Source organism: Cetorhinus maximus, chromosome 3 (assembly GCF_964194155.1).
Source record: "Cetorhinus maximus chromosome 3, sCetMax3.hap1.1, whole genome shotgun sequence".
NCBI lineage: Eukaryota > Metazoa > Chordata > Chondrichthyes > Lamniformes > Cetorhinidae > Cetorhinus > Cetorhinus maximus.
Window position 1 is genome coordinate 27,549,291 of NC_135881.1, and position 13,386 is coordinate 27,562,676.

The 13,386-nt window shown below is 46.5% G+C and overlaps 1 long non-coding RNA gene across 1 annotated transcript in view; it reads left to right on the forward strand.

Moving 5' to 3' along the window:
- Positions 1-3,751: 3,751 nt before the first annotated feature.
- Positions 3,752-13,386, forward strand: part of LOC144676939 (uncharacterized) — a 191,670-nt gene continuing 182,035 nt past the window's right edge. Inside the window, exon 1 of the long non-coding RNA XR_013575456.1 lies at positions 3,752-4,140. This is a non-coding gene — a long non-coding RNA (uncharacterized LOC144676939). The remainder of the gene's footprint in view (positions 4,141-13,386) is intronic.

Consider the following 13,386-nt stretch of genomic DNA (forward strand, 5'->3'; position numbering starts at 1 on the left):
TATCCAATTGGGATCACTGATTGACTCATGGTTCTTTGTTTAAGTCTTGCCAGTAACCAGCATGCAACACTCATTAGCGCCTATGCTTCAACAATGACACATGCAGATGAGATCAAAGAAGCAATCTATGATGACCTCAGCAAGATAATTCGAGGGCAAACTCATTATTCTTGGCAATTTCAATGTCCGAGTGGGCACAGGCTATAACACTCGGAGAGGAGAATTAGGACTCCCTGGTGTTGGCAGAACAAACTCCAATGGCCAGCTCCTTCTCTCTAAATGCAGGGAATTTGACCTAATATCACAAACACAGTCTTCCAACAAGCAGAAAAACTGAAAACAACATGGATGCACCCCAGATCCAAACACTGGCACAAGTTGGACTACATTATTGTATGACAGAGGTACCTCAAGGATGTGCACTCCACCCAGGAGGATATTGAGAGGAGTTGAGAAAGTGAGAGACATACGAATTAGAATTAGAAGCAGGAGTAGGCCACTCGGCCCCTCAAGGCCTTGGAGTGCATGTCCACAGGTCTCTGAAGGCAGGACAGGTGGATAAGGTGGTAAAGAAAGCATATGGAATGCTATCCTTTATTGGAAGAAGTATTGAATAAAAAGGCAGGGATGTAATTATGGAACTGTCTAAAACGCTGGTTAGGCCACAGTTGGAATTTTTTGTACAGCTCTGCTCACCACATTGCAGGAAGGACATAATTGTCTGGAGAGAGTGCAGAGGAGATTTATAAGAATGTTGCCAGAGCTTGAAAATTGCAGATATGAGGAAAGATTAGATAGACTGGTGTTGTTTTCCTTGGAACTGAGGAGGTTGAGAAGGTGATTGAGGTGTACAAAAATTATGAGGGGTCTAGATAGAGTAGACAAGAAAGACCTGTTTCCCCTAGCTGAGGGGTCAATTACCAGGGGGCATAGATTTAAGGTGATTGGTTGAAGGATTAGAGGGGACATGAGGAAAAACTTTTTCATCCAGAAGCGTCTGGAATTCACTGCCTAAATTGTTGGTGGAAGCTGAAACGCTCATTTAAAAAGTACCTGGATCTGCGCCTGAAGTGCTGTAATCTGCAAGGCTACAGACCAGGTGCTAGAAAGTGGGATTAAAATGAGCAGCTAGTTTCCTTTTTCTCTCTTCTTTGGCCAGCGCAGACACGATGGGCTGAATGGCCTCTTTCCGCACCATAACTTTCCTATGGTTCTACCCGCTCCCTTAGAGGTGCAGAATAGTGGTCTGACCATCAGCTTGTCAGGAGTATTGTGTCTTTGAAGATAAAATCTAAGGTGCTTCGGCACAGAGTCAAGCCACAAAGGAAGCTTGATGTAACTGTTCTGAAAGACATTGCCAAGAGACAAGAGCTGGAACACAAACTAACCACAGGTATTGCTGACATCCAGAGGACAGTATTGCCATTGAAGACTCTTGGGAAAAATAAAGAGATGTTACTTGCAGCACGGCATCTGAGGCCCTTGGATTCATTAAACGGAAGCACCAACACTGGTTCGACAACAACGACCAAGATATAGGCAAGCTTCTAGACGAAGTGCATGGTGCTCACAGATCTTATAAATCTGACAAAAAATCAGCAGCAAGGAACGCCAGATACCATCACGCAAAACATATGCTGCGGGCCAAACTAAGCGAGATGAAGAATCAATGGTAGGAAACTAGGCTCTTGAGCTTCAAGCAGCTGCTGATAAAAATGGCCTGAAGGCTTGCTATGAAGATCTGAGATCAGTCTCTGGTCCCAAAACCAACAGTGTGACACTGATCCACTCAACAGATGGCAAACAGCTCCTAACAAATAGACATGAGATTCTCTCTCGTTGGGCAGAGCTCTTCAACAATCTTCTAAACCAACAACCCCAAATGTGCAATGATACCACTGAGTCACTTCCATAGTGGAAGAGCTTGCTCTCGACCCTTCTGAAGTGGAATTCACAAAGGCTATAAAGCAGCTTTTTATGGGCAAGTTGCCAGGAGTTGATGGCATCCCACCTGAAATATCCAAGTACGGAGGGACTCACATCGTTAGGAAACTCAATAGTCTCTTCTGCCTAATGTGGAACCAGGATGCTATGCCCTAAGACTACAAGAATGCTTCCCTAACTCATCTCTACAAATGGAAAGGGAGTAAGTCAATCTGTGTCGATCATCGTGGAATATCACTTTTTTCAACTGCAGAAGAAAGTCTTGCAAGGATTATTCTTAATCGGATTGTCACTCATTTCATTGACTCTACGTACCCAGAATCACAGTGTGGCTTCTATGCAAAACAGGGAACAGTAGACATGAGATATCCTTGCAGCCCATCAAATTCAAAGAAAGCTCCGTAAACAGAATAAGGACCTCTATATGGTGCTTTTTGACATGACCAATGCTTTTGACACAGTAAACAGGGAAGGCCTGTGGAAAGATCTCTACAAATATGGCTGCCTTGAAAAGATGATCAGTGTCATTCACTTGTTCCACGATGGCATGATGGCCAGTGTGATGTAAAGTAGTATCCCATCAGATGCCTTTCCTGTTACCAACAGCACCAAGTATTAGCTCCAGCTCTGTTTGCCATATGCACCTCGGCCAGGCTCTGGTACACACTCAAAGATCTTGCTGCGGAAGTACACATTCAATTCAGGACAGACTTCTTCAATTTGCAAAGACTCAAGGCTTGCACAAAGGTTACTGAACATTTACTGAGTGAAATGAAGACAGAAAATGCTGGAATAACTCAGCAGGTCTAGCAGCATGTGTGGAGAGAGAAACAGAGTTAACATTTCGAGTCCGTATGATCCTTCTTCAGAGGGTCTTTACTGAATGAACTCTTGTTCGTGGACAACTGCGTTTTCATAGCATGATTGGGAGGACATTCAGTTGCTTTGCTCTAGCCCATGACAATAAATCTGAAGAAGATAGAGATTTTGTATCAACGTGCCCCTGGCCATGTACTCCAAGACCCCACAGTCACTATCATCAACACACTCCTCCATTCAATGCAGGTGTTTTGCTATCTTGGGAGTATTCTCTCCTATAACACTACACTGGATGACAAAATCAACCATTGCCTGGTAAAAGCAAGCTCAGTGTTTGGCAGGCTCACTCACAGAGTTTGGAAAGAGCGTCAAATTTGTCTCAGAACAAAGATCAAAGTCCACAGGTAGTTGTTCTTATATCGCTTCTTAATAGCGCTTTTTGGACAACCTACTTGCATCACATAGCAACTAGAAGCATTCCACCTTCACTGTCTGAGACCTATTTGCAACAACAGGTAGCAGGACAAAATCCCCAACACTCAGGCTCTTACAAAGTGCTGCATAGCCGGTATTGAGAGCATGCTCATTAGAGCTCAGTTTCATTGGGTCAGCCATGCGGTTCGCATGGAGGATTCCCACATACCAAAGACGGTATTCTACAGCCAGCTGAGTACGGGAACCCACACCACAAGACGTCCCAAACTTGGGCGCAAGGACAATCTGAAAGCGAACCTCGGAGCATGCAAGCTGGATCCCGATAGGTGTGAAAAAGCAATCTTGGACAGACCCAAATGGAGAAGTCTCTATTATCAAACGATTTTGGCATTTGAGGAGAATGGAGTCAAGAGCCTTCAGGACAAGCGAAAATGAGACAAAACCAATACCTCCGTCCATCTCTCCAACAATGACTTCATATGCAGAGTTTGCAGTTGGTGATGCAAATCACGACTTGATCTAATGTCATACATGAGATGACTGCGATGTAGACTGTAAACTGTTATTTTTTTAGCTGAACAATCATCCGTTGCAGCAATGGGAGAATCCATTCAGCTCATTGAGTGGCAATGTAGTGATGCTACTGCGATCTTCCTGATGATGGAGGGGCCTCCCACTGAGGCCGAAGCCTGGTGGCAGACCGGGGGACCAGCAAGGGCTTCCTAATTTTCACACACCTTGAGGTGCCTGTGTGGTCTCCCACCTACATCGGCAGCGCTCACATCCCTCGGTGGGGCTGTCGGCTGCCCGGAGCCCCTGATGCTCTCATTGGTGCTCCCAGCTGTGCAGCTCGCCCAACTCACTGGACAGACTCCAGGAGGTGGCCTGATAATTGACAGCCAAGAAGATTATGCAAGTGAGCAGTCCTCAGAAACCATCAGGGTCAGAAAACAGAAAAGATCCCAGCCCGTGTTTAAAACCTAAGGCGGTAAGATTCCATCCAGTGTTACGGTGATGATCTTTAATTAGCAAACATCTCACAAGCAATTTATTAAAGACATTTGTGTAATCGTTAAGGGGCTGATTTTAAAAATGTATTTTATATATATATATATATTAAACCTATAACCTTTGTGTTCAGATGATGTTGCCTCTTTAAAATTGGCAGAGTTGAATGCTAACAAATTTAAATGACATTTTGTGTGTTTAGAACTGAAATGAATGTCAGGCCTTCTGGTTTTAAGCCATGGTAAATGTAAGTTTAATGATATGAGATGTTCCTGTTGGCATCTATATCAGAATTTGATACAATCCGCAGGATGTCTTATTCTTTCAGTGACAACCATGGCAACAGTGAAGTTTCTGCGTATTTAGCAAATCATTCTGCTGCCAGAACTGTTCGGAGGATTTGTGAATGACTCTCAAAATATACTCCGAGGCTTTTGACTGCCTCAATAAGTTTCATTCACGTATATTGACATATCACCAAATTACAGCGTTTCTCATTAAGGTTAAATTATATAAATGACATTGCTCTTATCATCATAAAATGCATACTCCAAATTACCAATTTCTTTTTGTTTACTTTTAAGCTCATGTCAATCAAGATATGACTTTTTTGAAAATGGAGAGGAAAGTTATTGAAAAATGTGCATCACGGGGACAGTTAAGTTCAACAACATAGACTAACATAACTCCTTTAATGGAGGAAAAACACTGCGATCACTTCATAGGGATGTAAGGAGATGGATACTGAGCTACAGACTGAGTGATTGAGAGGAGTGACCAAAAGACTGGTCAAAGTGATGGGTATTAAGGAGCCTCTTAAAGGAGGAAAGAGGCAGAGGGGTTTATGAAGAGAGTATATAAACATGAGGTTGAAAACATGTCCACCAATTATAGGACAAAGGAAGGGATGGGGGGAACGGACAAAAGCCCAGAGTCAGAAGAACAGAGAACTTAGTTGAGTAAAGTTGAAGGAACTTGCATAAGGTACATATTAACTTATACTTGTGATTCCTGCTACATTATTGATTAGACATCCCTAACTCACCAGGAGCCATGGAATCCTCTGAGAGGGGCAAGAAACAGCCCCAGGACTGATTAGGGCAACAAAATTGTAGAGAATTTCTCTGCAACCCCTTAGGCAATTGAAAACTAGTCCAGAAAACCACATTAGTCATGGTTATATAACCTGGTATCTCACCTACCTTTTATAAAGCATGATTAAAGGGTAATGGAGGCAGAAACCCGCAATTCATTGAAAAGGTGTCTGGATATGCACCTGAAGTGCTGTAACCTGCAGGGCTACGGACCAAATACTGGACAGTGGGATTAGGCTGGGTGGCTCATTTTTTGGACGGTGCAAACACGATGGGCCAAGTGGCCTCTTTCTGTGCTGTATACTTTCTCTGATTTTATCTTTGCCCCAGCCAAGAACAGGCTCAGCTCCTTTGTAAGAGGTTTTCACAGAGTCAACAACCCACAGCAATGAGTTCCATAGGCCTAGAATTCTCTGGGAATAGAACTGCATAACTAACCTAGCTCTGCCCGTTGTTAATTTACACAATCTACCAAATTGGAATAAAACAACAAATGGAACACAATCTAATCCCTTAACTACTTCATATCTTTCTATCAAATCCCCTCACAGTCTATGCATCTCTAAAATAATCAGACCAAGCTGTATTAGCCTATTTAAGTGTCTATGGTTGTTTCAAACATGAATTATCTTTGGGGCTCACACAAAAGAAGCCTGTATTATCACACACCCTATAAGGAGACAAAAAAATTGGAGCCAGTATTCAGTAGTCTAAACAAAGACCTGTACAGGAACAAGATGATGTGCTTTCCTTTATATTGAACAGTCTTATTAATAAAACCAAACTTCAATTTTCCTCATATATTCTAGGATAGGAACAGTGTACGACGCAAAAGGGGGGATTTACTGAAATGTATACAAGAACTTTCTTGACATGCTTCCAGCCCAATAAGGAAGGGAGGAAGGAAGCAATGCTGAACAAAGTGGGTCAAATAGAACATGGTTTAATGGGAGAGGATTTGGGGAACAGTGATCATAATATTGACAGGTTTAGAATAGTTATGTAAAAGGACAAGGTAGAATCAAGCATAAAAGTGATTAACTTGTTGGTTTGAATTTGTCCTGCTTTTTGTAGAAAGGACATACATGGTCAACTTTCCACTTTGCCAAGTAGATGCCAACATTGTAGCTATATTAGAACAACTTGGCTAGAAGTGCGGCTAGTTCTGATGGACAAGTCTTCAACAATACAACTGAGATATTATCAGGATCCAAAGCTTTTGGTGTATCCAGTGCTTCCATCTGTTTCTTGATATTACACAAAGTGAATTAAATTGACCGAAGACTGGCTTCTGTGATGCTGGAGACATCAGGAGGAGGCTGAGATGGTTCATCCACCCAGCACTTCTGGCTAAAGATCATTATAAGTGCTTCAGCCTTGTTTTTTCACACTAACACGCTGGGCCCCACCATCATTGAGGATGCTAACACTTGCCTGGTAATACAGAACTTGAATATTGCTGAAAAGAGAGATATGTTGCTGAAGCTTTCCATCTTGCACTCATCTGGACAAATGCAGGAACTCCAAATTTTAAGCGGGATTTTCTGTGCCTGCTGGCATCGGGTGTGTTTGGTGGTGTGACCAGACAATATGGTGAGAAGGCCCAAAATCCGATTCACAACATTCTGGAACCAGTTTGCAATTGTCTGCTCCGCCAACCGATGGCAGGCCATGTTTCCCACCATCAGATGTTGGGAACCTCATTGTAATACATCTGCATATCAGTGTTAGGCCAGCCCGCAGGAATCATTCCCCCACTGTTGGATCGTTCACCCACATCAGTGCGATTGCATGCTGACGTGTTTCACAACAGCATATAAAAGGCGCGCACTTGGCGGGCTGCACTTTGAGGGGAATTTGGAGGTGAGTACACAGTAACATCAGGGTCGTCTGTTGGACTTCAAGGTTGAGGCATGTTGTGGGGGGGTGAGGGCTGCAGGGGCTGCCCTGTAGTTGAAGTGACTTTTGGGGGGTGGGGGGGGGGGATGCGAGGGGGGGGGTGCAAGGGCTGCCCTGCGGTTGAAGGTAATGCACAAGCACATGCAAGGGGGGGTGGTGGTAGTGGGTGAGGGAAGCGGCCACACATTAGGGAAACCATTAGTGAGCATTCCTCTGCAGCTGAGACAGTTCAGGTGCCGCCACATTGATATGATTGGAGTCGGGCCTTTAGCTTGTCTGCCCACTCAAGCAACGCAGAGGCATCAAAGTGTCACCAAGTGCTCCAGAGTGTTTTACCCCTTGGGCACAGACTGCAAAGTAATGCACATTTTAGTGGACTGAATAACAGTTGAATGACTGGGCACGTTGTACAATCTCCTTGCTAAAGCTGGCGATGGGGCAGTCACACTAGCGGAGGGGCTCACAACTGCTTGCAATGTCATCATCGCGGCTTGGACCAGTCTCCCTCATGGTTCAAATTAACAGTGCTGCCTTGCAGTGTAGGTTAGGAGAATGCCTGTGCCTGAGCTGAAAGCACAGCATGAAGTCCAGTGGGCAAAGCTGCCGTCAATCAGTCAGGTGGAGTGGGACGGAGGAGGGTGAGGTTTTGGGCAGCCATGCAGCGCACTAAGCTCTGGCCATCCAAGTGGTGGCCAGCACTCTCTGGGGTGTGTTAAGGGGCCTTCAGACTTAACCAACAGATGTTCTTAGTACACCCAAGTGAACCCACGCGTCTCTCTCCTTTATCCTGCAGGAGGAAGTATATCAGGATCAAGGAGCCTGGTGAACTAGCTGTATGCCTCATGGCTTACAGTGAGCAAAGACAATGGAGAAGAGAGTGACGGAGGCGCTTGGCTGCGCAGAGGGAGAAGCAGCCTTTGGAAGAAGGGGCAGCTGGGGCTCCTGTACATGCCGCCAAAGAGCCACAGTGAGCTCTTGCTGGTCAGCGCCTAGCAACACCCAGGGTCCATAGACACCGCCTTTCATTCCTGCAGATGACCAGAAACCAGTGTAGCCGAAGACTGCGTGTGTCTAGGGAACTGGTCGATCACACCTGCCAGCTACTGCAGGATTTGGCACCACGGGGACATGGAGGCCGTCCACTGCCAGTGGCTGTGAATGTGACCGTGGCGCTCAATTTCTATGCAAGCGGCTCCTTTCAGGGCTTCACAGGTGACCTCTATGGGAAATCACAAGCCTCCAGCCAAAACTGCATCCATGAGGTCACAGATGCCATCTTTGCAAGGGCACACAACTTTGTGCATTTTGCCCGGGGCCAAGAGAGCCAGGATGCAAGAGTGATTGGATTTGCCCAGATCTCAGGTTTCCCACAGGTGCAGGGTGCAATTGACTGCACTCATGAGGCGCTCAGGTCTCTGTCGCAACATGTGGTGAACTACAACAACCACAAGGGATTCCATTTGCACAATGTGCAGCTGGTGTGCGACCATCAGAAACGCATCCTGCAGGTCTGTGCACGGTTTCCAGGGAGTGTGCATGATGCCCACGTCCTCAGTCGGTCACAGATCCCTAAGTCTTCCAGGGTCCACAGAAGCTGCAGGGATGGCTCCTCGAGGACAAGGGCTACCGGCAGAGGGCGTAGCTGATGACACCTGTGTGGCGGCCTCAGATTGCTGCGAAGCGAAGGTACAACGAGGCTCAAGCTGCAACTCACAACTTGGTGGAGCAGACCATCAGGATGCTGAAAATAAGGTTCCGGTGCCTGGACCGGTCTGGTGGAGCCCTGCAATACAGTCCACAGAGGGTGTCACACATCGTCATCATCTGCTGCGCCCTTTACAACCTGGCGCTGCAACGGAGAGACGAGCTGGCTGAGGAGGAGATAGGGGAGCTGGAGGTCTCTTTAACTGAGGTGGAGGCCAATGGGGTTGAGGGTGAGGAGGTCCCCGAAGGCAATGATGATGGGGATGAGGCCCTCATACTGGCCAGTGGAGGCAGGCGTGCTCGGGAGGCTCTCATAGCTGCTAGAATTGTGGAGGATGATGGCGACATGCAGTGACGAGACATCGCATCAATGAATGTTTGATTCCAGTCTGGGTTATGGCAGTGCACATACCTTCTGTGATAATGCTCCTGTCAATTGCAGGAAGATGATGACGATATGCGGTGAGGACACTTTACAGATCCTCACATTGCCCCTGAGAATGTCTGACTCTGTCGGCTGAGGGCAAGATCATATCATAGAGACGCAACCATGAAACTTTAGAAGCATCTGATCCTTTATCCACCTTAAGCACCTGACCCCTTCAGGAGCACAGCATCACTGGTCACAGATTTTTTTATTTCATTCAGGGGATGTGGGCGTCGCTGGCTGGGCCAGCATTTATTGCCCATTCCTAGTTGCCCTTGAGAAGGTGGTGGTGGGCTGCCTTCTTGAACCGCTGCAGTCCATGTGGTGTGGGTACACCCACAGTGCTGTTAGGAACGGAGTTCGAGGGTTCTAACCCAGCTACAGTGAAGGAACGGCGATATATTTCCAAGTCAGTATGGTGAGTGACTTGGAGAGGAATTTCCAGCTGGTGGTGTTCACATCTGTCTGTTGCCCTTGTCCTTCTAGATGGTAGTGGCCATGGGTTTGGAAGGTGCTGTCGAAGGAGCCTTGCTGAATTCCTGCAGTGCATCTTGTAGATGGTTCACACTGCTGCTACTGTTCTTCAGTAGTGGAGGGAGTGAATCACAGAAAGCGCAGAAGAGGCCCTTCGGCCCATCGAGTCTGCACCGACACGTGAGAAACACCTGACCTACCTACCTAATCCCATTTACCAGCACTTGGCCCATAGCCTTGAATGTTATGACGTGCCAAGTGCTCATTCCAAGTACTTTTTAAAGGATGTGAGGCAACCTGCCTCCACCACCCTCCAAGGCAGCGCATTCCAGACCGTCTCCACCCTCTGGGTAAAAATGTTTTCCCCACATCCCCCCTAAACCTCTTGCCCCTCACCTTGAACTTATGTCCCTTCGTGACTGACCCTTCAACTAAGAGGAACAGCTGCTCCCTATCCACCCTGTCCATGCCCCTCATAATCTTGTATGCCTCGATCAGGTCGCCCCTCAGTCTTCTCTGCTCCAACGAAAACAACCCAAGTCTATCCAACCTCTCTTCATAACTTAAATGTTTCATCCCAGGCAACATCCTGGTGAATCTCCTCTGCACCCCCTCCAGTGCAATCACATCCTTCCTATAATGTGGGGACCAGAACTGCACACAGTACTCTAGCTGTGGCCTCACCAAGGTTCTATACAACTCCAAGATGACCTCCCTACTTTTGTAATCTATGCCTCAATTGATAAAGGCAAGTATCCCATATGCCTTTTTCACCACCCCACTAATATTCCCCTCTGCCTTCAGAGATCTATGGACACAATTGTTCCTCAGAACTTCCTAGTGCCATGCTTTCCTTGTCAAATTACTCCTTCCAAAGTGTATCACCTCACACTTTTCAGGGTTAAATTCCATCTGCCACTTATCTGTCCATTTGACCATCCCGCCTATATCTTCCTGTAGCCCAAGATACTCAACCTCACTGTTAACCACCCGGCCAATCTTTGTGTCATCCGCAAACTTACTAATCCTATCCCCCACATAGCCATCTATATCGTTTATATAAATGACGAATAATAGGGGACCCAGCACATATCCCTGTGGTACGCCACTGGACACTTGCTTCCAGTCACTAAAGCAGCCTTCTGTCATCACCCTCTGTCTCTTACAACTAAGCCAATTTTGAATCCAATCCAACCCTGTATCCCATGTGCATTGCCTTCTTATAAGTCTCCCATGTGGGTCCTTGTCAAAGGCTTTGCTGAAATCCATATAAACTACATCAACTGCACTACCCTCATCTACACACCTGCTCACCTCCTCAAAATATTCAATCAAATTTGTTAGGCATGACCTCCCACTGACAAAGCCATGCTGAATATCCCTGATCAAACCTTGCCTCCTCAAGTGGAGATAGATTCTCTCCTTCAGAATTTTCTCCAATAGTTTCCCTAACACTGACGTGAGACTCACTGGCCTGTAGTTCCCTGGCTTATCTCTACAACCCTTCTCAAATAGCGGAACCACATTAGCTGTTCTCCAGTCCTCTGGCACCTCCCCCATGGCCGGAGAGGAATTAAAAATTTGGGTCAGAGCCCCTGCGATCTCCTCCCTTGCCTCCCTCAGCAGTCTGGGACACAAATCATCCGGACCTGGAGATTTGTCCACTTTTAAGTCTGCCAACACCTCCAATACCTTGTCAAAAACAGAAACAGAAATACCTGGGAAAACTCAGCAGGTCTGGCAGCATCGGCGGAGAAGAGCACAGTTGACGTTTCGAGTCCCCATGACCCTTCAACAGACTCGAAACGTCAACTGTGCTCTTCTCCGCCGATGCTGCCAGACCTGCTGAGTTTTTCCAGGTATTTCTGTTTCTGTTTTTGTTTTGGATTTCCAGCATCCGCAGTTTTTTGTTTTTATTTTTTTGTTTTTATCCAATACCTTGTCACTCCCTATATCAATTTGCTCAAGAACCTCGCAGTCTCCCTCCCCGAGTTCCATACCTTCATCCTCATTCTCTTGGGTGAAGACGGATGTGAGTATTCGTTCAATACTCTACTGATGTCCTCTGGCTCCACCCATAGATTGCCCCCTTGGTCCCTAATGGGCCCTACTCATTCCCTGGTTATCCTCCTCCCATTGGTATGCTTATAGAATACCTTGGGATTTTCCCTACTTTTACCAGTCAGAGCTTTCTCATATCCCCTCTTTGCTCTCCGAATTGCTTTCTTAAGCTCCACACTGCACTTTCCATAGTCCACTAATGCCTCCGCTGATTTGCTCCCCTTGTACCTGCTAAAAGCCTCTCTTCTCCTTCTCATCGTATCCTGAATATCTCTGGCCATCCATGGTTCTCTGGGCTTGTTACTCTTTCCTATCACCCTTGAGGGAACATGTTGAGCCTGTACCCTCCCTATTTCATTTTTGAATGCCCGCAACTGCTCTTCTGTAGATTTCCCCACAGGTAGCTGTTCCCAGTCTATCTTGGCCAGATCCTATCCGCTCTACCCCAATCCAAAACATCTTTTTGTAACTTGTCTATTTCTTTGACCATAGGAAGCTTAAATTGTACCATGTTGTGGTCACTATCAATAAAATGCTCCCCCACCACCACCTCAGCCCTCTGTCCGGCTTCATTCCCCAAAATTAGGTCCAGCAATGCACCGTCCCTTGTTGGACCCTCTACAGATTGACCTAAAAAGTTCTCCTGTACACATTTCAAGAAATCCACTCCATCCAAGCCCTTAACACTATGTCTATCCCAATTAATGTTGGGAAAGCTGAAATCGCCTAATATAATTACCCTATTGTTATTGTTTTTACACACCTCCACAAATTGTGCACATATTTGCTCCTCAATTTCCTGTTGACTATCTGGGGGCCTATAATAAACACCCAACAATGTGGCTGCCCATTTTTTATTCCTAAGCTCTACTCACAAAGCTTCATTCGATGCCCCCTCCAAGATATCATCTCTCCTTACTGCAGTAACTGACTCCTTAACTAATAAATCCAGAGATTACAACCGGAGAGGTCCTGCTTTCTCGTCTACTGCCTAATTCCCTGAATTCTTGATGTAAGACTCTACCTATGTCATTGGTACCAACATGTACCATGACCTCTGCCTTATCACCCTGCCCCTTCAGGATGCCCTGCAGCCGTTCAGTGACATCCTGGACCCTGGCACCAGGGAGGCAACACACCATCCTGGAGTCATGTTGACGGCCACAGTAGCGCCTATCTATTCCCCTGACTATAGAATCCCTATTACTATTGCTCTTCGTCTCTTCCTCCCCTCCTGTTCAGATAGGCTGCTTGTGGTTCCAGAAGCTTGGCTCTGCCTGCACTCCCTGGAGGAACCAGCGCCCTCATCAGCCTCCAAAATGGAATACCGATTTGCGAGCAGGACCCTATTGGACTCCTGAACTACCTTCCTTGGACTGCCTGGTGGTCACCCAGTCCCTTCCTTCCTCAAGTCCCTTCAGCTGCGGTGTGACCACCTCTCTAAACGTGCTATCCACGATGCTCTCAGACTCGCGGATGCTCCACAGTGTCCCCAGCCGCCGTTCCAGCTCTGAAACCCAA